Genomic DNA, 25,144 nt, shown 5'->3' on the forward strand with positions numbered 1-25,144 from the left:
TCGAGCAGTATTTACGTTGTTACACTTCTTACCAACAGGATGATTGGTTGGATCTTCTCCCCCTGGCAGAATTTGCCTACAACAACGCAACTCACAGTACAACCAAGCAGAGTCCGTTCTACTTGAACTATGGGTTCCATCCCTCTATTCTCCCTCCACGCATCCTTCCTTCAAATAACCCAGTAGCCTCAGACTATCTTACCCAAATAAAGGATTCTCTGGGTTTACTAAATACTACCATTGCACACGCTCACAGTCAACAAAAGAAGTACTATGATCTTCGTAGAAGACCTTCTCCACAGTATACTATCGGGGACCTCGTTTGGCTCTCAACAAAAAACTTGAGACTGAAGATCCCTAGCAAAAAGCTTGGACCTCTGTTCTTGGGACCTTTCCCAATCAAGAAACTTATTGGAAAAGCTGCAGTGCAGCTTACATTGCCAATGGACCTAAAAATCCATCACTTTTTCCATGTGTCGCTACTAAAACCCCATGTTCCGGACCAAGGAATAAGGCCTAATATTCCACCTCCCCCTCCTGTACAAGTTGAAGGTGGAGAAGAATACGAGATAAAAGAGATTCTGGATTCTCGTATCTACAGAAGAAGACTTCAGTACTTGGTTAGATGGAAGAACTATGGGCCCCAAGACGACACCTGGCTAAACACCTCTGACATACATGCCCCTAGATTGATCCGCAATTTTCATGCGAGATACCCAGACAAACCAGCTCCAGAGGCCTTCAGGAGCAGGCCTTAAGGGGGGGGTATTGTAATGTTCCGGTACCTTTGGTACCCTAAATTACACTTTCCACAAGTGTATGCGCCCCACCATTTACTTTTGGAAAGGTGCGCATACACCTTTAAGACTGGAGCTGTCATCACCCAGCGCCGGACTAGATGGCTATTTAAAGCGCCGGTTCTCACTCACATGTGTTCGTTCAAACACCCTTACCTGGATACTAACCTTGCTTGAAGCTTCCATGCTTGCAAGCTTACTTCGCTAATGGAACCTCGCTGCACTGATCCCTGTATCCCGCTACTGGATCATCCGCCTCTCCTGAACCACCCTTCGGCTGTATCGCTAATAGTGCTAAGTACCCCGCAGGGGAATTCTCTATAAACTTATACTAAGCTTACACTATCTAGCTCTGCATAGTAAAGACTGTTTATCACATCTGCATAACTAGATTGCTAGCTCTTGAGACTACTGCTACTTTTCTGCACTGGGTTGATCTCTTTTGTATGTCCACCTGCTATTCTATCATCTGCTATCATACAACATTGCTAAACCTTCCTGCATCCATCTGCTACTGTCTCACCTTCAAGTGTCTATCACCTACCACCTCCACTCAACCTATCCCTCAACCTTCATCATTGTGTTACCACATACATAAAGTCACTCTAGGAACCAGTTTGCTAATTGTGTGTATTTACTGGCTGAAATAAGACCTTCCACACATGATGAGTCATTGAGGTTTGGAATGGTATCTCAGCATATCTCTTACATGACTACTGACGTGGAACTATTTCTGCAGCTGAAAATCCACACCATATAAGAAACGCAGGAGAGTTACAAAGGCTTTTAAAACTGTGCGTCTCCACCAGACATAATGACAGCATTTCAAAGGCCAAGAATTTTGAAATGCTTGCATTCAGGGCCAGGGATCGCAGGTGGGTAGGGGGTTACTTCCTCTTCCTCTGAAGTGTTTGGGAGATGGAAAGCTGAACGCTTCCACGGGACATTGTGGAGATGGTTGGTGACCAAGGTGGTGGTGTTGCTGACAGATCGTCTGTTTGCGGGGTGGCAGGTGCCGGTATCACTCCAGAGGTGGATGGAGAGGCAGAGACTGCAGCAGAAGAGGAAGCAGGAGGAGCCAGAGACCTTTCTTGGTTTTGAAGGTGTGCTTTGCACTTAGATGCCTGATCATGCAGGTTGTGCTCAGGTTGAGAAGGTTTATGCCTCGCTTCAGGCTCTGATTGCACAGGGTGCAAACCACTCGTGTCCTGTCATCAGCACATTTTCTGAATAACTTCCACGCTAGAGAACTCCTTTGAGCTGGCTTTGGTGCTCTCGGTCCCTTGCTGCGTTGGGCAGTAGCAGGCGTAGTGTCTAGGGCACGGCCGCTCTGCTTCTGCACCCTGCTCCCTCTTCTGCTGTGCTGGTGGTTCTGTGCGACCACCGCCTCTTCCTCCAAACTACTCAGGTCACCTGCATGACCTTCATTCCATGTGGGGTCGAGGACCTCATCGTCCTCCACATCATCTTCCACCCAGTCTTCACCCCTGCCCTCCTTGTCGGCCTCCACAATTCTGAGTGCCGCAGCAGTTGGCACCTGCATTTCGTCATCATCGGAGACGTGCTGCGATGGTCCTTCCATGTACTCATCTTGAGAAATAAGTGGTTGGGCATCGCTGCACTCAAGCTCTTCCACTTCTGGGGCAGGGCTAGGTGGATGGCCCTGGGAAACCCTGCTGACAGAGTCATCAAAAAGAAGAAGAGACTGCTGCATGACTTGGGGCTCAGACTGCTTGCCTGATTTGCAAGGGGGTGAGGTGAAAGACGGTTGGACATTGGCTGCAGGTGCCAACTCTGAACTTTCTGCAGTAGACTAGGTGGGAGACAATGTGAAGGAACTGGAGGCACTGTCAGCAACCCAATCTACTATTGCCTGTACTTCTTCTGGCCTCATCACTTCTAGAGGCGCATGATGCCCTACCAAATACTGCTGCAGGTTCTGTCGCCTACTCACACTTGAGGAAGGTGTTTCACTTGTGCGTGTAGCTGGCACAGATCGACCATGTCCTCTCCTTGCAACAGGAGCTCTACCAGCAGCACAATGACCCAGGCCACGGCCCCTATTTGACGGTCTCATCATATTTCTGTAATTTATGATGTTGCCCTAGAAAGGTGTTTATTGAATAGCGGAACAAAACAACAACAGTATCGCACGGGTGTATCTCACAGTCAAATATGCAAACTATGCCGCAATTTAATTTTTTTTACCCCAAAAGGGTGTTTATTAAATAGCGGAATAGAAAAACAGTATACAAATACAACGGGTGTATCTCACAGTCAAATATGCAAAGTATGACGCAAATTTAATTTTTTTCACCCCAAAAGGGTGTATATTGAATAGCGGAATAGAAAAAAGGATATAAAATGGTGTATCTCACACGTACAAACACAGACTAGGCCCCAATTACAGTTTTTTGTACCCTAAAGGCAGGATGAGAATGAGGAAGAGGAGTAGGAGGAGTTCGGAACAGGAGGCAAACTGAAACGCCCTGCAATCCTCGGCGGTGGAAGGAGATGCGCCAAACAAATTTAAAAAGGTGTATCTCACATGTACCGATACAGACTATGCCGTAATTTAATTTTTTACACTCAAACAGGGTGTATATTGAATAGCGGAATAGGAAAAATTTTATAAAACGGTGTATCTCACACGTACAAACACAGACTAGGCCCCGATTACAATTTTTTGTACCCTAAAGGCAGGATGAGGATGAGGAGTAGGAGGAGTTCGGAACAGGAGGCAAACTGAAGCACCCTGCAATCCTCGGCGGTGGAAGATGCGCCCCAAAAGATTGGAAGGGGTATCTCACACGTACCGATACAGACTATGCCGCAATTTAATTCTTTTTACCCCAAAGGGTGTAGATTGAATAGCGGAATAGAAAAAATTTTATAAAACGGTGTATCTCACACTTACAAACAGACTAGGCCCCGATTACAATTTTTTGTACCCTAAAGGCAGGATGAGGATGAGGAGTAGGAGGAGTTCGGAACAGGAGGCAAACTGAAGCACCCTGCAATCCTCGGCGGTGGAAGATGCGCCCCAAAAGATTGGAAGGTGTATCTCACACGTACCGATGCAGACTATGCCGCAATTTAATTCTTTTTACCCCAAAGGGGGTAGATTGAATAGCGGAATAGAAAATATGATATCAAAAGGTGTATCTATCTCACACGTACAGACCCAGACTAGGCCCTGATTACTATTTTTTGTACCCCAAAGGCAGGATGAGGAGTAGGAAGAGTTCGGAACAGGCAGGAGGCAAACTGAAGCACCCTGCAATCCTCGGCGGTGTAAGATGCGCCCCAACAATTGGAAAGGTGTTTCTCACACGTACCGATACAGACTATGCCGCGATTTAATTCTTTTTACCCCAAGGGTGTAGATTGAATAGCGGAATAGAAAATATGATATCAAAAGGTGTATCTATCTCACACGTACAGACCCAGACTAGGCCCCAATTACTACTTTTTTGTACCCCAAAGGCAGGATGAGGAGTAGGAGGAGTTCGGAACAGGCAGGAGGCAAACTGAAGCACCCTGCAATCCTCGGCGGTGTAAGATGCGCCCCAAAAACTGGAAAGGTGTATCTCACACGTACCGATACAGACTATGCTGCAATTTAATTCTTTTTACCCCAAGGGTGTAGATTGAATAGCGGAATAGAAAATATGATATCAAAAGGTGTATGTATCTCACACGTACAGACCCAGACTAGGCCCCGATTACTATTTTTTTTACCCCAAAGGCAGGATGAGGAGTAGGAGGAGTTCTGAACAGACAGGAGGCAAACTGAAACAAGCTGCAATCCTCGGCGGTGTAAGATGCGCCCCAAAATTTGGAAAGGTGTATCTCACACGTACCGATACAGACTATCCCGCAATTTAATTCTTTTTACCCCAAGGGTGTAGATTGAATAGCGGAATAGAAAATATGAAATAAAATTGGTGATTTTTCAATAGCACATGTGAACACAGCAGTGTCTTATGTCAGTCAGCTCTGCTGCAGGCTATGAAGGAAAAAAAAAAGAAAATTCCCCTTTAAGTATTGTAATTTTTAAATAGATTAGTACAGACTATGCCACAATTTAATTATTTTTAACCCAAAAGGGTGTATATTGAATAGTGGAATATAAAAAAGTGTATAAAATTGAAAATCACTCAATAGCACATGTGAACACAGCAGTGTCTTATGTCAGTCAGCTCTGCTGCAGGCTATGAAGGGGAAAAAAATTCCCCTTTAAGTTTGTAATTTTTAAATAGATTAGTACAGACTATGCCACAATTTAATTTTTTTAACCCAAAAGGGTGTATATTGAATAGTGGAATAGAAAAAGTGTATAAAATTGAAAATCACTCAATAGCACATGTGAACACAGCAGTGTCTTATGTCAGTCAGCTCTGCTGCAGGCTATGAAGGGGAAAAAAATTCCCCTTTAAGTTTGTAATTTTTAAATAGATTAGTACAGACTATGCCACAATTTAATTTTTTTAACCCAAAAGGGTGTATATTGAATAGTGGAATAGAAAAAGTGTATAAAATTGAAAATCACTCAATAGCACATGTGAACACAGCAGTGTCTTATGTCAGTCAGCTCTGCTGCAGGCTATGAAGGGGAAAAAAATTCCCCTTTAAGTTTGTAATTTTTAAATAGATTAGTACAGACTATGCCACAATTTAATTTTTTTAACCCAAAAGGGTGTATATTGAATAGTGGAATAGAAAAAGTGTATAAAATTGAAAATCACTCAATAGCACATGTGAACACAGCAGTGTCTTATGTCAGTCAGCTCTGCTGCAGGCTATGATAGGAAAAAAAAAAAAATTCCCCTTTAAGTTTGTAATTTTTAAATAGATTTGTACAGACTATGCCACAATTTAATTTTTTTTAACCCAAAAGGGTGTATATTGAATAGTGGAATAGAAAAAAAGTGTATAAAATTGAAAATCACTCAATAGCACATGTGAACACAGCAGTGTCTTATGTCAGTCAGCTCTGCTGCAGGCTATGAAGGAGGAAAAAAAGAAAATTCCCCTTTAAGTTTGTAATTTTTAAATAGATTAGTACAGACTATGCCACAATTTCATTTTTTTAACCCAAAAGGGTGTAGATTGAATAGTGGAATAGAAAAAAGTGTATAAAATTGAAAATCACTCAATAGCACATGTGAACACAGCAGTGTCTTATGTCAGTCAGCTCTGCTGCAGGCTATGAAGGGAAAAAAAATTCCCCTTTAAGTTTGTAATTTTTAAATAGATTAGTAGAGACTATGCCACAATTTAATTTTTTTAACCCAAAAGGGTGTATATTGAATAGTGGAATAGAAAAAGTGTATAAAATTGAAAATCACATGTGAACACAGCAGTGTCTTATGTCAGTCAGCTCTGCTGCAGGCTATGATGGGAAAAAAAAGAAAATTCCCCTTTAAGTTTGTAATTTTTAAATAGATTTGTACAGACTATGCCACAATTTAATTTTTTTTAACCCAAAAGGGTGTATATTGAATAGTGGAATAGAAAAAAGTGTATAAAATTGAAAATCACTCAATAGCACATGTGAACACAGCAGTGTCTTATGTCAGTCAGCTTTGCTGCAGGCTATGAAGAGAAAAAAAAAGAAAATTCCCCTTTAAGTTTGTAATTTTTAAATAGATTAGTACAGACCATGCCACAATTTAATTTTTTTAACCCAAAAGGGTGTATATTGAATGGTGGAATAGAAAAAAGTGTATAAAATTTAAAATCACTCAATAGCACATGTGAACACAGCAGTGTCTTATCACAGTCAGCACTGAAGCAAAAACGCTGCACACAACTGACTGATAAAAATTGATTTTTTTCTCCCTCCTCCTCCTCCTCCTCAGCGGGCTTAACTGAGGGCAAAAAGATTGTGTTCACTGCACCACCCCCACACAGCAAAATCGATATAGAACACTGACCCTGCCTATTCTCCAACCTGTCCCTAATATGCTCGATAAGATCGTTCAATGGCACTGCACAACCCCCCACACAGCAAAATCGATGTAGAACACTGACCCTGCCTATTCTCCAGCCTCACCCTAAAATGCTCTAATAATGCCCTGCCTACACTCCGACCTGACCCTGCATTCTTTTCGGCCAAAATTTTTCACAGAATCACTGTCTTTCCCTAATCAGCAGCCAGCACGTATGATGTGTGCTCTGTCCCTAAACTACAGCAGAATGACGCAGCGCGCTGGGGCTCTCGAACTTATAAAAACATGGTCACATGCTTCAGATGGTCAATCACAGCTACTAATACATTAGTAGGCATGGCTGGGATGGCTTAAGGCACACCAGTTAAACGCTTGTTGATTGGCTGTTGTGAAAGCCCGCCATTAAAAGCGCGCCATTACATACAAAACAGGAAATAAAATGACCGAACACGGATTTTAAACCCGAACATACAGTAAAGTTTTCGGGTCCGTGTTCGGGTAACAAAAATCCAATTATTCGGTATGAACACGAATAATACAGTCCGTGTTTGCTCAACACTATCTAAAAGACAAAAATACAGTCAATTTGACTAAATTTTTTTTCAGATCTTTGGTGACCAAATGCAGTTATTTTGACTAAAAAAGGCTTTTTAGACAATTGGAGACCAAAATAGAGTCATTTTGACCAAAAAATCTTTTCAGCCCATTGAAACTCAAATGGCCGGTTTTAGACAAATCTTGTTTAAAACCGGCTTTTTAACCACTTAAGCCCCGGAATATTTTACCCCCTTCCTGACCAGGGCCTATTTTGCGACTTTAACGGACAATTGCGCGGTCATGCGACACTGTACCTAAACGAATTTGACGTCCTTTTTTTCCCACAAACAGAGCTTTCTTTTGTATTTGAACACCTGTGTGATATTTTGATCATGTGCTATAAACAAAAAAGAGCGTCAATTTTGCAAAAATAGCAATATTTTTCACATTTTTTATATGAAATTCTCCAAAAAAATGTAAAAATCAAGATTTTTTAACATTTTTGGCCAATTTGTTTTATGCTACATATGTTTGGTAAAAAAAATCGCAAAAAGCATATTTTGATTGGTTTGCACAAAAGTTATCGCGTTTACTAACAAAGGAAAAGATTTTTGTGATTTTTGTTGTTTTTTTTTAAACGCGTAATGGCGGCGATCTGCGTTTCGCGGTACTGCAAAATTGCGGCGGACAGATCGGACCCTTGACTGACATTTTTAACACTTTTGGGGTTACCAGTGACATTTCTACAGTAATCAGTGCTATACATATGCACTGTTACTGTAAAATGACACTGGCTGTGAAGGGGTTAACTTTTTTTTGAGAGGGAGGGGCTGTGTGTGTCCCTAGGGGCGTGATTCTAACTGTGATTGGCTGTGGCTTGAGCTGTAGGAACAGTGATCAACGGTCCTACATAGTAGAATAGCTTTATTTCAAAAGCCCCTACTGCTTGGATGCCCGTTACCACTGTATTTTATGTGAGTACCTGACTTTTATCTTTTAAAATAAAGCTATTTTGTAAAAGGTACATCACTATATCAGTACTTCTTCCTTACATATCACCATCGCCTATACCTAAGAGGAGATCCTATCACCTGGTACTAAAGGGGGATACCCCCTCCCACAGGAGCCTTACAAGACTACGCTGCATAAGGCTTGTTACCCCTGCAGGGGTACATACCTCCAGTGAGTGCGGGAGCAATTGGAGGGGTGCACCTGTGTGTTTTACCCATCACTCACATCACCCCCAAAAGCACTGGAAGCACTTTATTTACACTTGAATAGTAATTTTTCACCGATTACTACATATTCGTTTCTTTTAATCACGGATTCACCCAGCAACAAAACAGACTGTTGATCCGTTTTTTTGGGACTAATTACTCACTGCATGAGCACCATTTATTATTGCATTTATCTGTTAAGAGCACAGATGTGAATGTACTGTATTTATATTTTAGTGCACAGAATAGTATATTGAGTGTGTTTTTATTTATATACCTTTTGCGATCACTACATATATCATTTATGCACCTTGCACTAAAACACTTTACAGACACCCCAATTAATTTATGCATCAACTTTGATATTGTTTTTACACCGAAGTTTTATCAATTTACACTATAGCACTTTAATTAATTATATCTATTTTTTATCACCTATAATTAGGCAGCGCCACTTTACCTCACCTTGCCCACATACCCTGATATAGCCTTTTGGCCATATTTTGAGGTAGGCTGCAGTCTTTGCTTACCATCCACAAGCGCGGATCTTTTTTCTTTATATTTCTTATGGTGGTATTTGATCACCTCTGCGCTTTTTATTTTTTGCGATATTAATAAAAAAAGAGCGAAAATTTTGCAAAAAGATGACATTTTCAACTTTGTCTTTTAAAAAATATCCAATATACTAAATTTATGTATTTTTTTGGCCAAAATATATTTAGCTACATGTCTTTGACAAAAAAAATTCAATGAGCGTATTTTTATTGGTTTGCGCAAAAGTTATAGTGTCTACAAACTATGGTGTAAATACTGAAATTTACGCAGCTTTAATTTCTGACTGCCTATCTCATTTCATGAAGTGCTAAAATGGCAGGGCAGTACAAACCCCCCCCCCCAAACTACCACTTTTTGGAAAGTAGACATCCTAAGAAATGTTCTGAGAGGCATGTTGAGCTCATTGAATATTTCATTTTTTTGTCACAGGTGTTTGAAAAATGACTAAAAACATTTTTTTTTTTTTTACACAAAGTTGTCATTGAAATGATATATTGCTCACACATGCCATGGGTATATGTGTACTTACACCCCAAAATATATTCTGCTGCTTCTCCTGAGTACAGGGATACCACATATGTGAGACTTTTTGGGAGCCTAGCTGTGTACGGGAGCCCTAAAACAAATCACCACCATCAGAATTTCAAAGGGCGTACATTTTTCATTGCATTTTCTCACTACCTCTAACGGTTTAGGAGGCCCTGAAATGTCAAGATACCACAAAACCCCCCCAAATGACCCCATTTTGGAAAGTAGACACCCCAAGCTGTTTGCTGAGAGGCATGGTGAGTCCATGGAATATTTTATATTTTACCACAAGTTTTGGGAAAATTTCTATTTTTTTTAATTTATTTTTTTTACACAACGTTGTCACTAAAAGATAAAATTCTCTCACATGACATGGGTATATGTGGAATGACACCCCAAAATACATTTTGCCACTTCTCCTGAGTATGGGGATGCCCCATGTGTGAGACTTTTTGGGAGCCTAGCTGTGTACAGGACCGCGAAAACCAATCAACACTCTCAGGTTTTCTAATGGCGTAAATTGTGCATGTCACCTCTGCACTACCTGTCACAGTTTCGGAGGCCCTCAAATTCCAAGATAGCACAACCCCCCCCCCCCAAATGACCCCATTTTGGAAAGTAGACACCCCAAGCTATTTGCTGAGAGGCATGGTGAGTCCATGGAATATTTTATATTTTGCCACAAGTTCCGGGAAATATATATATATATATATATATTTTTTTTTTTCACAAAGTTGTCAGTAAATGATATATTGCTCACACATGCCATGGGTATATGTGAAATGACACCCCAAAATACATTCTTCTGCTTCTCCTGAGTACAGGGATACCCCATGTGTGAGACTTTTTTGCAGTCTGTGTGTGTGTGTGTTCCTAGGGGTGTGATTCTAACTGTGATTGGCTGTGGCTTGAGCTGTAGGAACAGTGATCAACGGTCCTACATAGTAGAACCGTATGATTACTGTTTCTACACAGGGGAGAATGACAGGCGGCTTGTTTACATCAGCCGCCTGACTTTCTCCCTCTGCAGCGACGATCGCCGAGTGACCGGCGGACATCAGGGCCACCGGTCACACGCGCGGCGGGGTTCCGTGACCACGCGGGAGCGCACCTCCGGGGGCGGGCGGGCGGGCGGGCGCTCCCTAGACCCTCACAGGCTAGCGATGTAGATCAATGAGCCCTATCTCGTCTGATCTCCGAAGCTAAGCAGGGTCAGGCCTGGTTAGTACCTGGATGCGAGACCGCCTGGGAATACCAGGTGCTGTAGGCTTTTGGCTTTTGATTTATTCATTGGCTTTCCTTTTGTTTCTCCTGAGGTGCCATCTTGCCATGGCCAAATTCAAAGGGGTCGAGGGTGGCAGTGGTGATGGCCTACAGCCACATCACACTGAACGCGCCCAATCTCATCTGATCTCGGAAGCTAAGCAGGGTCAGGCCTGTATAGTACCTGGATTGGAGACTGCCTGGGAATACCAGGTGCTGTAGGCTCTTGGCTTTTCCTTTATTCGTTGGCTTTCTTTTTGTTTCTCCTGAGGTGCCATCTTGCCATGGCCAAGTTCAAAGGGGTCGAGGGTGGCAGTGGTGATCGAAAAAATACTTTTAGTCAAAATGACTGTATTTTTGTCTTTTAGAGTCTTAAAAAGCCAGTTTTAGACAAGATAATTGCATTTGTTCTCCAAGGCCTGAAAAATGTTTTGGTCAAAATGACTCTATTTTGGTCTCCAAGTGTCTAAAAAGCCTTTTTTAGTCAAAATAACTGCATTCGGTCAGCAAATATCTGCAAAACAATTTAGTCAAATTGACTGTATTTTTGTCTTTTAGAGCCTTAAAAGCCAGTTTTAGACAAGATTTTAGACATTTGGGCTCCAATGGCCTGAAAAATCTTTTTGGTCAAAATTACTCTATTTTGGTCTCCAAGTGTCTAAAAAGCCTTTTTTAGTATAAATAACTGCATTTGGTCACCAAAGGTCTGAAAAAAAATAGTCAAAATTAATGTATTTTTGTCTTTTAGAGCCTTGAAAAGCCATTTTTAGACAAGACTTGTCGAAAACCGGCCATTTGGGCTCCAATGGCCAGAAAACATTTGTTTGGTCAAAATGACTCTAATTTGTTCTACATGTGTCTAAAAAGCCTCTTTTAGTCAAAATAACTGCATTTGATCACCCAAGGTCTGAAAAAAAATTTAGTCTAAATGACTGTATTTTTGTCTTTTAGAGCCTTAAAAAGCCGGTTTTAGACAAGATTTGTCTAAAACCAGCCATTTGGGCTCCAATGGCCTGAAAAAAAACTTTTGGTCAAAATGACTCTATTTTGGTCTCCAGGTGTCTAAAAAGCCTTTTTTAGTCAAAATAACTGCATTAGGTCACCAAAGGTCTGACAAACTCTTTTAGTCAAAATGACTGTATTTTTGTCTTTTAGAGTCTTAAAAAGCCGGTTTTAGACAAGATAACTGCACTTGGTCTTCAATGGTCTTAATTTTTTTTTGTCAAAATGAATGTATTTAGTATTCTGTGGCTGAAGGTTCATTAGGCATTCACAGGATACAGAAGTAAGTGTCGGCCATAAAAGTCCCCAAAAATTACTCTAACAGCTATAACGTAGTATTTGGTGGCTAAAGGTACATTAGGCATTCACAGGGTACAGAAATAAGTGTTGGCCTGTATAGGCCCCAAAAATTAGCCCACATGGGTTTAACTGACAGCTAAGAACGTAGTATTCTGTGGCTGAAGGTTAGTGTCAGGTAAACCCATGTGGGTTAATTTCTGGGGCCTTTTATGGCCGACACTTACTTCTGTATCCTGTGAATGCCTAATTCACCTTTAGCCACAGAATACTACGTTCTTAGCAGTCAGGTAAACCCATGTGAGCTAATTTTTGGGGCTTATAGAGGCCGACACTTACTTGTGTATACTGTGTGAATACCTAATGTACCTCTAGCCATCCAATTCTACGTTCTTTGCTGTCGTTAAACCCATGTGAGCTAATTTTTGGGGCCTAAACAGGCCGACACTTACTTCTGTATACTGTGTGAATGCCTAATGTACCTTCAGCCACCAAATACTACATTCTTAACTGTCAGGTAAACCCATGTGAGCTAATTTTTGGGGCCTATACATGCCGACACTTACTTCTGTATACTGTGTGAATGCCTAATGTACCTCTAGCCATCAAATACTACATTCTTTGCTGTCAGTTAAACCCATGTGAGCTATTTTTTGGGGTCTATACAGGCCAACACTTACTTCTGTATACTGTTTGAATGCCTAATGTACCTCCAACCATCAAATACACTACATTCTTCCCTGAACGCGCCCGATCTCGTCTGATCTCGGAAGCTAAGCAGAGTCGGGCCTGGTTAGTAACTGGATGGGAGACCGCCTGGGAATACCGGGTGCTTTAGGCTTTTCCTTTATTCGTTGGCTTTCTTTTTGTTTCTCCTGAGGTGCCATCTTGCCATGGCCAAGTTCAAAGGGGTCGAGGGTGGCAGTGGTGATCGCCTACGGCCATATCGCCTTGAACATGATCAATCTCGTCTGATTTTGAAAGCTAAGCAGGGTCGGGCCTGGTTAGTACCTGGATGGGAGACCGCCTGGGAATATCAGGTGCTGTAGGCTTTTGGCTTTTCTTTTATTCTTTGTTTTTTTTTTTTGTTTCTCCTGAGGTGCCATCTTGCCATGGCCAAGTTCAAAGGGGTCGAGGGTGGCAGTGGTGATCGCCAATGGCTACATCACCCTGAACGTGCACGATCTCGTCTGATCTCGTAAGCTAAGCAAGGTCAGGCCTGATTAGTACCTGGATGGGAGACCACCTGGGAATACCAGGTGCTGTAGGCTTTTGGCCTTTCCTTTATTCATTGGCTTTCTTTTTGTTTCTCCTGAGGTGCCATCTTGCCATGGCCAAGTTCAAAGGGGTTGAGGGTGGCAGCGGTGATCGCCTACGGCCACATCACCCTGAACACGCCCAATCTCGTCTGATCTCGGAAGCTAAGCAGGGTCGGGTCTGGTTTATATCTGGATGGGAGACCGCCTGGGAATACCAGGTGCTGTAGGCTTTTGGCTTTTCCTTTATTCGTTGGCTTTCTTTTTTTTTCTCCTGAGGTGCCATCTTGCCATGGCCAAATTCAAAGGGGTCGAGGGTGGCTGTGGTTATGGCCTACGGCCACATCACCCTGAACGTGCCCTATCTCGTCTGATATCTGAAGCTAAGCAGGGTCGGGCCTGGTTAGTACCTGGATGGGAGACCGTCTGGGAATACCAAGTGTTGTAAGGCTTTTGGCTTTTCCTTTATTCGTTGGCTTTCTTTTTGTTTCTCCTGAGGTGCCATCTTGCCATGGCTAAGTTCAAAGAGGTCAAGGGTGGCAGTGGTTATTGCCTACGGCCACATCACCCTGAAAGCGCCCAATCTCATCTGGGTTATAGAGTCTACAAGCTAAGGTGCTAATCATTGAAAATTGATCACACCTAAAGTACTGACGGCCTATCTCATTTCTTGAGACCCTAACAAGTCAGGACAGTACAAATACCCCCAAATTACCCCTTTTTGGAAAGTAGACATTCCAAGGTATTTAGTAAGAGGCATGGTGAGTTTTTTGAAGTTGTAATTTTTTCCCACAATTCTTTGCAAAATGAAGATTTTTTTTAAAAAAAATATTTTTCACAAAATGGTCAATTTATGAAGTTATTTCTCACACACTGTACAGGCATACTTGCAACTACACCCCAAAATACATTATGCTACTCCTCCTGAGTATGGCGATACCACATGTGTGACACTTTTCCACAGCCTGACCACATACAGAGGCCCAACATCCAAGGAGCACCATCAGGCGTTCTAGAAGCAAAAATTACACCTATAATTTTCTGACGACTTATCACACATTTAAAAGTCCTGGAGCACCAGGACAATGGAAACCCCCATAAAATGACCCCATTTTGGAAAGAAAACACCCCAACACATAATCTAGGAGGCATAATGAGTCTTTTGAACGTGTCATTTTTTCCACAAGTTTTTGGAAAATGTGGAAAGAAAACCAAAACACATTTTTTTTTACACAAAGTTGTCCATTTATAAGACATTTCTTACACATAGCATGCACATAGCAAAAATGACACCCCAAAATACATTCAACTAATCCTCCTGAGTATGGCGATACCACATATGTGACATTTTTCCACAGCCTGGCCACATACAGAGGCCCAACATGCAGGGATCACCGTCATTTCCTGACTTCCCATTACAATTTTGTGAGGCACTGTAGGGCACTGATAAGCATTGTAGTGGCACTGATGTGGCATGGATGTGACCCGGATGAGCACTGACGTGGCATGGATGTGGCACTGATGAGCACTGATGTGGCATGGATGCGGCACTGATGAGCACTGACGTGGCATGGATGTGGCACTGATGAGCACTGATGTGGCATGGATGCGGCACTGATGAGCACTGATGTGGCATGGATGTGGCACTGATGAGCACTGACGTGGGATGCATGTGGCACTAATGAGCACTGATGTGGTATGGATTAGCCCTGACATGGCATTGATGTGGCACGGATGAGCACTGACATGGTATGGATGAGGCACAGATGAGCACCCTGACGTGGCATGGATGTGACAAAGATGAGCAGTGACATGGCATGAATGTGGCATTGATGTGGCACGGATGAGCACTGACGTGGCATGGATGTGGCACGGATGAGCACTGACGTGGCATTGATGTGGCACGGATGAGCACTGACGTGGCATGGATGAGCACTGACGTGGCATTGATGTGGCACGGATGAGCACTGACATGGCATGGATGAGCACTGACGTGGCATTGATGTGGCACGGATGACCACTGATGTGGCATGGATGTGGCATGGATGAGCACTGACATGGCATTGATGTGGCACAGATGACCACTGACGTGGCACGGATGAGCACTGAAGTGGCATGGGTGTGGCATGGATGAGTACTGATGTGGCATGGATGTGGCATGGATGAGCAATGACGTGGCATTGATGTGGCACTGACGTGGCATGGATGTGGCACGGATAAGCACTGACATGGCATTGATGTGGCACGGATGAGCACTGATGTGGCATGGATGTGAACTGATGTGACACGGATGAGCACTGAAGTGGCATGGATGTGGCACGAATTAGCACTGACGTGGCATGGATGTGGCACAGATGAGCACTGACATGGCTTTGATGTGGCACGGATGTGCACTGATGTGGCATGGATGAGCACTGACATGGCATGGATGAGCACTGACGTGGCATTGATGTGGCAAGGATGACCACTGATGTGGCACGGATGAGCACTGAAGTGGCATGGATGTGGCACGGATGAGCACTGAGGGGGCATTGATGTGGCACAGATGAGCACTGTCATGGCATGGATGAGCACAGATGTGGGATGGATGAGCATGGATGTGGCATGGATGAGCACTGAGGTGGCATGGGTGGGCACAGACGTGTGATGGATGAGCACTGAGACAGCATGGGCAGGCACAGATGAGGCATGGATGAGCACGGATGAGCACGGATGAGCACGGATGTGGCACGGATGAGCACGGATGTGGTATGGATGAGCACTGAGGTGGCATGGGTGGGCATGGATGAGACACGGATGATGCATGGATGAGGCACGGATGAGGCACGGATGATGCATGGATGAGGCACGGATGATGCATGGATGGGGCACAAATGAGGCACTGATGGGGCACGAATGAGGCACTGATGGGGCACGAATGAGACACGGATGGGGCACTAATTTGGCACAATGAGGCAGAGGAGGTGTGCAGCTGCAGTTTCTCTCCTCTCCTTTCCTTGCACGCTGTACCGATTGCTGTGTACATCGTCTGAGGAGAGGAGAGAAATGAACCGGACATGCACCGGTTTGTTGCGACGTTATCGCTCCATCATTGGACGGAGCGATCACGTGGTAAAGGACCGCTCTCATTGGCCCTTTACCACGATCCGTGTTGCGTCGGGTCCCCGGGACCCGGCGAGCACGGACACTCCCATGTGCGTGCCCCAGGGGGCGCAGCGGGAGCGCGGTTCTGGGAGGACGTCCATGTACGCCCTCCCAGAACTAGACAACCACTTTGCTGCCGTGTTTTCACAATAGGCCGATCGGAAAGTGGTTAACCACTTGCCGACTGCTCACATGGAGCGTACTGCGGCAAAGTGGCTTGTTCCCGTCCAGCGACGTAGACCTACGTCGCTGGACTCCTCCCCCTGTAGGCGGCGCTCGTGCGCCGCCGGAGGCGCGCTCCCGCTGTTTTCATTCACAGCGGGAGTCGGGCCAGGGGAGGAGCGGCGGCGATCGCTGCTGCTCTGCTCCGATCGTCGGGGAATCGAGTGAGGAGATCCGCCCGCCTGTGTAAACAGAGCGGGCGGATCTCCTAAGTGACAGGGACTGACAGATCGGAGTGTTCAGCATAGCTGAACATCCGATCTGTCCTTCTGTCACTCAGTCACCTCCCCCCCCACACGTCAGTAAGCACCAGGCATACATTAACCCCTCCCTCTCCATTAAAATTAACCCCTTCACTGCCAGTGTCATTTTTCAGTAACAGTGCATATATATAGCACTGATTACTGCAGTAATGTCACTGGTACCCCCAAAAGTGTCAAAAATGTCAGTCAAGGGTCCGATCTGTCCGCCGCAATGTCGCAGTCAAGCAAAAAAAAATCGCAGATCACCGCCATTACGCGTTAAAAAAAAAACTCCAAAAATGACAGAAATCTTTCCCGTAGTTAGTAAACGCAATAACTTTTGCGCAAACCAATCAAAATATGCTTATCGTGATTTTTTTACCAAACATAGGTAGCAGAAAACAAATTGGCCAAAAAAATTTTAAAAAATTTGATTTTTACATTTTTTGGGGGAATTTCATATAAAAAAATGTTAAAAATATTATTTTTTCAAAATAAACGCTTTTTTTGTTTATAGCACAAAAAGTAAAAAGCACACTGGTGATCAAATACCACCAAAAGAAAGCTCTGTTTGTGGGGAAAAAAAGGACGTAAATTTCGTTTGGGTACGGGCCGGCGTCGCACGATCGCGCAATTGTCAGTTAAAGTCGCACAGCGCCGAATCGCAAAAAGTGGCCTGGACGTAAGACAGCAAAATCCTCCGGTGGTAAAGCTGTTAAAAAGCCGGTTTTAGACATGATTTGTCTAAAACCGGCCATTTGGGCTCCAATGACCTGAAAAATAATTTTTGGTCAAAATGACTCTATTCATGTCTCCAAGTGTCTAAAAAGCCTTTTTTAGTCACAATAACTGTATTTGGTCACCAAACGTCTGATAAAAAAAATTGTCAAAATGACTGTATTTTTGTCTTTTAGAGCCTTAAAAAGCCGATTTTAGACAAGATTTGTCTAAAACCGGCCATTTGGGCTCCAATTGCCTGAAAAAATGTTTTTGGTCAAAATGACTCTATTTTGGTCTCCAAGTGTCTAAAAAGCATTTTTAGTCAAAATAACTGCATTTGGTCATCAAAGGTCTGATAAAAACATTTAGTCAAAATGACTGTATTTCTGTCTTTTAGAGCCTTAAAAAGCCGGTTTAAGACAAGATTTGTCTAAAACCGGCCATTTGGGCTCCAATGGCCTGAAAAGAAATTTTCGGTCAAAATGACTCTATTTTGGTCTCCAAGTGTCTAAAAAGCCTTTTATAGTCAAAATAACTGCATTTGGTCACCAAAGGTCTGAAATTTTTTTTATTCCAAATGACTATATTTTTGTCTTTTAGAGACTTAAAAAGCCGGTTTTAGAAAAGATTTTAGACATTTGGCTCCAATGGCCAGAAAAAAGTTTTTTTGGTCAAAATGACTCTATTTTGGTCTCCAAGTGTCTAAAAAGCCTTTTTCAAATGACTGTATTTTTTAGAGTCTTAAAAAGCCTGTTTTAGACAAGATAACTGCATTTGGTCTCCACTGGTCTGAATTTTTTTTGTCAAAATGAATGTATTTAGTATTCTGTGGCTGAAGGTACATTATGCATTCACAGGATACAGAAGTAAGTGTCGGCCATAAAAGTCCCCAAAAATTAGCCTGACAGCTAAGAACGTAGTATTTGGGGGCTGAAGGTACATTAGGCATTCACAGGGTACAGAAGTAAGTGTTGGAAGTGTTGGCCTGTATAGGCCCCAAAAATTAGCCCACAGGGGTTTAACTGACTGCTAAGAACAAAGTATTCTGTGGCTGAAGGTAAGTGTCAGGTATACCCATGTGGGCTATTTTCTGGTGCCTTTTATGGCCGACACTTACTTCTGTATCCTGTGAATGCCTAATGTACCTCCAGCCATCAAATACTACGTTCTTTGCTGTCAGTTAAACCCATGTGAGCTAATTTTTGGGGCCTATACAGGCCGACACTTACTTCTGTATACTGTGTGAATGCCTGATTTACCTCTAGCCATCCAATGATACATTCTTTGCTGTCAGTTAAACCCATGTGAGCAAGTTTTGGGGCCTAAACAGGCCGACACTTACTTCTGTATTCTGTGAATGCCTGATGTACCTCCAGCCATCAAATACACTACGTTCTTTGGTGTCAGTTAAACCCATGTGAGCTAATTTTTGGGGCTTAAACAGGCAGACACTTACTTCTGTATTCTGGAAATGCCTAATGTACCTCCAGCCATCAAATATACTAGGTTCTTTGCTGTCAGTTAAACCCATGTGAGCTAATTTTTGGGGCCTATACAGGCTGACACTTCTGTATCCTGTAAATGTCTAATGTACCTTCAGCCACAGAATACTATCTTCTTAGCTGTCAATTAAACCCATGTGGACTAATTTTTGGGGACTATACAGGCCGACACTTACTTCTGTATCCTGTGAATGCCTAATGTACCTTCAGCCACCAAATACAACATTCTTAACTGTCAGGTAAACCCATGTGAGCTAATTTTTGGGGCCTATACATGCCGACACTTACTTCTATATACTGTGTGAATGCCTAATGTACCTCTAGCCATCAAATACAACGTTCTTTGCTGTCAGTTAAACCCATGTGAGCTATTTTTTGGGGCCTATACAGGCCGACACAAACTTCTGTATACTGTGAGAATGCCTAATGTACCTCCAGCCATCAAATACACTACGATCTTTGCTGTCAGTTAAACCAGTGTGAGCTAATTTTTGGGGCCTATACAGGCCGACACTTACTTTTGTATACTGTGTGAATGCCTAATGTACCTCCAGCCATCAAATACACTACGTTCTTTGCTGTCAGTTAAACCCATGTGAGCTAATTTTTGGGGCCTATACAGGCCGACACTTACTTCTGTATACTGTGTGAATGCTTAATGTAACTCCAGCCACCAAATACTATGTTCTTAGTTAGTAGTCAGGTAAACTGATGTGGGCTAATTTTTGGTGCCTTTTATGGACGACACTTACTCCTTTATCCTGTGAATGCCTAATGTACCTTTAGCCACAGAATACTACGTTCTTAGCTGTCAGGTAAAACCATTTGGGCTAATTTTTGGGGCCTTTTATGGCCGAAACTTACTTCTTTATCCTGTAAATGCCTAATGTACCTTCAGCCACAGCATACTACGTTCTTAGCTGTCAATTATACCCATGTGGGCTAATTTTGGGGGCCTATACAGGCCTGACACTTACTTCTGTACCCTGTGAATGCCTAATATACCTTCAGCCACCAAAAACTACATTCTTAGCTGTTAGGTAAACCCATGTGGGCTAATTTTTGGGGCCTTTTATGGCCGACACTTACTTCTGTATCCTGTGAATGCCTAATGTACCTTCAGCCACAGAATACTACGTTCTAAGCTGTCAGGTAAAAACATGTGGGCTAATTGTTGGGGTCTTTTACTTCCAAGATCAGATGAGACCGGGCGTGTTCAGGATGATGTGGCCGTAGGTGATCACCACTGCCACCCTCGACCCCTTTGAACTTGGCCTTGGCAAGATGGCTCCTCAGGAGAAACAAAAAGAAAGCCAACAAATAAAGGAAAAGCCAAAAGCCTACAGCACCTGGTATTCCCAGGCGGTCTCCCATCCAGGTACTAACCAGGCCCAAACCTGCTTAGCGTCCGAGATCAGACAAGATCGTGCGTGTTCAGGGTTATGTGGCCGTAGGCGATCACCACTGCCACCCTCGACCCCTTTGAACTTGGCCATGGCAAGATGGCACCTCAGGAGAAACAAAAAGAAAGCCAACGAATAAAGGAAAAGCCAAAAACCTACAGCACCTGGTATTCCCAGGCGGTCTCCCATCCAGGTTCTAACCAGGCCCGACCCTGCTTAGCTTCTGAGATCAGATGAGATTGGGCGCGTTCAGGGTTATGTGGCCGTAGGCGATCACCACTGCCACCCTCGACCCCTTTGAACTTGGCCATGGCAAGATGGCACCTCAGGAGAAACAAAAAGAAAGCCAACGAATAATGGAAAAGCCAAAAGCCTACAGCACCTGGTGTTCCCAGGCGGTCTCCCTTTGAGGTGCCCGACCCTGCTTAGCGTCCGAGATCAGACGAGATCGGGCGCGTTCAGGGTGATGTGGCTGTAGGCGATCACCACTGCCACCATCTACCCCCTTGAACTTGGCCATGGCAAGATGGCACCTCAGGAGAAACAAAAAGAAAGCCAACGAATAAAGGAAAAGCCAATGGATTGAAAAGTTTTTTTTGGTCAAAATGACTCTATTTTGGTCTCCAAGTGTCTAAAAATCATTTTTTAGTCACAATAACTGCATTTGGTCACCAAATGTCAGGACCTGGACTTGAACCTGGGACCTCCATTGTGTCTGCCAATTACTCTACTTGCTGAACCACCTGGAATGCTGGACAGCTCCTTGGACAAATCCTTGAATGATTCTGCTGTGAATCTTTATTACCTTGAACCCTGAACCCTTTGCTCCTCCCATGAACTTCCTGTTATAAGCCATGTCTTTGCACTTCCTGGTTGCCAAAATATTGTGCCTTCAACAGCTGATATCTCGCTTGTCTCTCCTGCTGCCGTCCGTATCTTTGCTATCATCCGTTATCGACACTTGGCTTGTTCCTCGACTACGCTTTTGCCTAATCCCGACCTGCAACTACTTGTTACCGACCTTTGGCTATTCCTAGACTACGCTTCTGCTTGATCCTGACCTGCTATATCTGCTACTGGACCCTGGCTTGCTCAACTCCTGGTGGGACGATCCTGAGGACCGCGACCTGGTACTAACACGCAGCAAAATCCATCTCCACCATCAGGAGCGCTGGTTAACACCGGTTAGTACTTAGATTCCGCACCTCAGGTGAGCCTGCGTCATCTGCCAGTGTGACCTGCCTGTTTTCCTATCCAGCTTGTTCCTGTGTAAGCTGCTATAGCTATTGGTCTTCGAGCCTGACTCCAGATCGTGACAGAATATTCTGGCCCAAAACATGGAGGCCGTTGTAGCAGCTGCTGTGGCTCCTTTCAGGGTACAAATCTCTGAGTTGCAGGCATTTGGTACTACCTACCAGGAAAAGTTTGCTGAGTTACAAACTGAAGTGAAAGGGCTACAAGAGGACATCCTTGATCTGCACAGACAGTTGCAGGACATGCGTTCTCGAGAAGCTGTTGCGTTGATACTAGCACACGAATGCCCCTCCCACTCAAGTTTAATGGTGACCATCACAATTACAGAGGTTTCCTTAATCAATGTCGTATATACTTTGAGATGCAACATGCTGCATTTACTTCTGACAGGAAAAAGGTGCTGTTTATCATCAACCTCCTGACTGAGGAAGCCTTAGCCTGGGCCTCCCCTTATGTGGAGAAAGATGATGTCATCCTGGATAATTTCAATAATTTTGTGGCTGCCATGAATCAAATTTTTGATGATCCTAACCGCTGCGCTACTGCTGAGGCAAAATTGCACAATTTGCGGCAGGGGAGGCGCTCTGTTGCAGAGTACACAACTGAATTCAGATGTTGGATTTCAGATACCAATTGGAATCCAGCAGCGCAAAAGAGTCAAGGACTCTCTGAACAAGTAAAAGATGAGCTTGCCCGAGTAGAAAGCCCTGATGACTTTGAGGCCTTTATTAAATTATGTATTCGAATTGATCAAAGAGTTCTTCCAGGTTCTGACACTCCTGAACCTATGCAGGTGGATGCTATTAAAAGATCTATTACAACTCAGGAGAAAGAAAGACGACGTTCAGAAAACTTATGTCTTTATTGTGGAGAATCTGGGCATTACGCAATCAATTGTCCCAATAAATTTAAAAGAACAATTGCGGCAACAGATCTTATGGTATCTGAGCAAATAAACTCAATTTCTCAGTCTGTCTCTCCTTTGATTCAAGAAGCTCGTAAAGTTAATTTGTTATCTTCTCATTTTGTCATCCCTGTAAAGCTTATCACTGAAAGCAGTGAAATACCTTGCTCCGCTATGCTGGACTCAGGGGCCGGGGGAACTTCATGGACATTGACTTTGCCCAAAATAATAACATACAAGGAAGAAATAAATTTGCCCCAATTGATATGGAAACTGTGGATGGCTCACCTTTCTCTTCAGGACCTGTTACCCACGAGACTGTCCCACTTGAACTCTTAATCGAGACTGACCATCAGGAGACTATCAGCTTTCAGCTGATCACAGCGCCTAAATTCCCTATCATCCTGGGAATTCCTTGGTTCTCTATCCATAATCCTTCCATCAACTGGGAGACACGTTCTTTAAACGTGTCTGACTATTGCAAAGAACATTGCATAAGATCTTACCAAGTAAGCCCACCACCAACCCATAACTCGCAAGCAGCTATGGTAACTACCCAGTCATACGAAGACCTGCCCCCACAATATCTTGAATTTAAGGATGTTTGTGATAAAAAAATGCTGATCAGCTGCCTCCACATCGCTCTTATGATTGAATTGCTTCCAGGGGCAGAGATCCCCTGTGGCCGTCTTTATTCCTTATCTGAACCTGAACTGAAGGTGCTCAGGGAGTGGCTTGATGAGAATCTAAAAAAAGGGTTTATTAGACACTCAACTTCTCCTGCTGGAGCGGCCTTATTCTTCGTAGAGAAAACGGATTCCACCCTGCGTCCGTGTATTGACTACAGGGAGTTAAATAGGATCACAATTAAAAATCGCTATCCACTTCCACTAATTCCAGAAATGCTTGAGAGACTACGCTCCGCCAAGATCTTTACCAAATTAGATTTACGAGGAGCATACAACCTGGTCCACATTCGTCCCGGAGATGAATGGAAAACTGCTTTCAGAACCAGATATGGACATTTTGAGTCTTTGGTTATGCCTTTTGGACTTTGCAATGCTCCCGCAACCTTCCAACATTTCATTAATGATGTTTTTCGAGATTTGTTGGATCAGTTTGTAATAGCCTATTTGGATGATATTCTTATTTTTTCTGATAATTTGGAAGAACACCGCAAGCACGTCTGTACTGTCTACGAGAGACTAAGGCAGAATCAACTTTACATTAAACTAGAGAAATGCGAGTTTGAACAAACTAAGATCCAGTTCTTGGGATACATCATTTCTTCTGAAGGAGTGAGTGTAATGTTCCGGTACCTTTGGTACCCTAAATTACACTTTCCACAAGTGTATGCGCCCCACTATTTACTTTTGGAAAGGTGCGCATACACCTTTAAGACTGGAGCTGTCATCACTCAGCGCTGGACTAGATGGCTATTTAAGGCGTCGGTTCTCACTCACATGTGTTCGTTCAAACACCCTTACCTGGATGCTAACCTTGCTTGAAGCTCCCATGCTTGCAAGCTTACTTCGCTGACGGAACCTCGCTGCGCTGATCCCTGTATCCCGCTACTGGATCATCCGCCTCTCCTGAACCACCCTTCGGCTGTATCGCTAATAGTGCTAAGTACCCCGCAGGGGAATTCTCTATAAACTTATACTAAGCTTACACTATCTAGCTCTGCATAGTAAAGACTGTTTATCACATCTGCATAACTAGATTGCTAGATCTTGAGACTACTGCTACTTTTCTGCACTGGGTTGATCTCTTTTGTATGTCTACCTGCTATTCTATCATCTGCTATCATACAACATTGCTAAACCTTCCTGCATCCATCTGCTACTGTCTCACCTTCAAGTGTCTATCACCTACCACCTCCACTCAACCTATCCCTCAACCTTCATCATTGTGTTACCACATACATAAAGTCACTCTAGGAACCAGTTTGCTAATTGTGTGTATTTACTGGCTGAAATAAGACCTTCCACACATGATGAGTCATTGAGGTTGGGAATGGTATCTCAGCATATCTCTTACATGACTACTGATGTGGAACTATTTCTGCAGCTGAAAATCCACACCATATAAGAAACACAGGAGCGTTACAGATTGAACGAACCAAAAAATGGATTCAGCAGAAATAACCACTCAGGTGACACAATTAAAACAGCAAGTATCTGCGTTAATACACGCACTTGCTGAATTAAAAGAAGACAATCAGGCTCTGTCGCAGCAGGTAATTAGACTGACACAACTTACCTCTGCTTAGTCCCCTGAACCCAAGATAAATCCCCCTTTGGTATTTACAGGCGATCGCAAAAAATTTCGCGAATTTAAAAACGCA

Source organism: Pelophylax lessonae (assembly GCF_965119305.1).
Source record: "Pelophylax lessonae genome assembly, chromosome: 7".
Classification (NCBI taxonomy): Eukaryota; Metazoa; Chordata; class Amphibia; order Anura; family Ranidae; genus Pelophylax; species Pelophylax lessonae.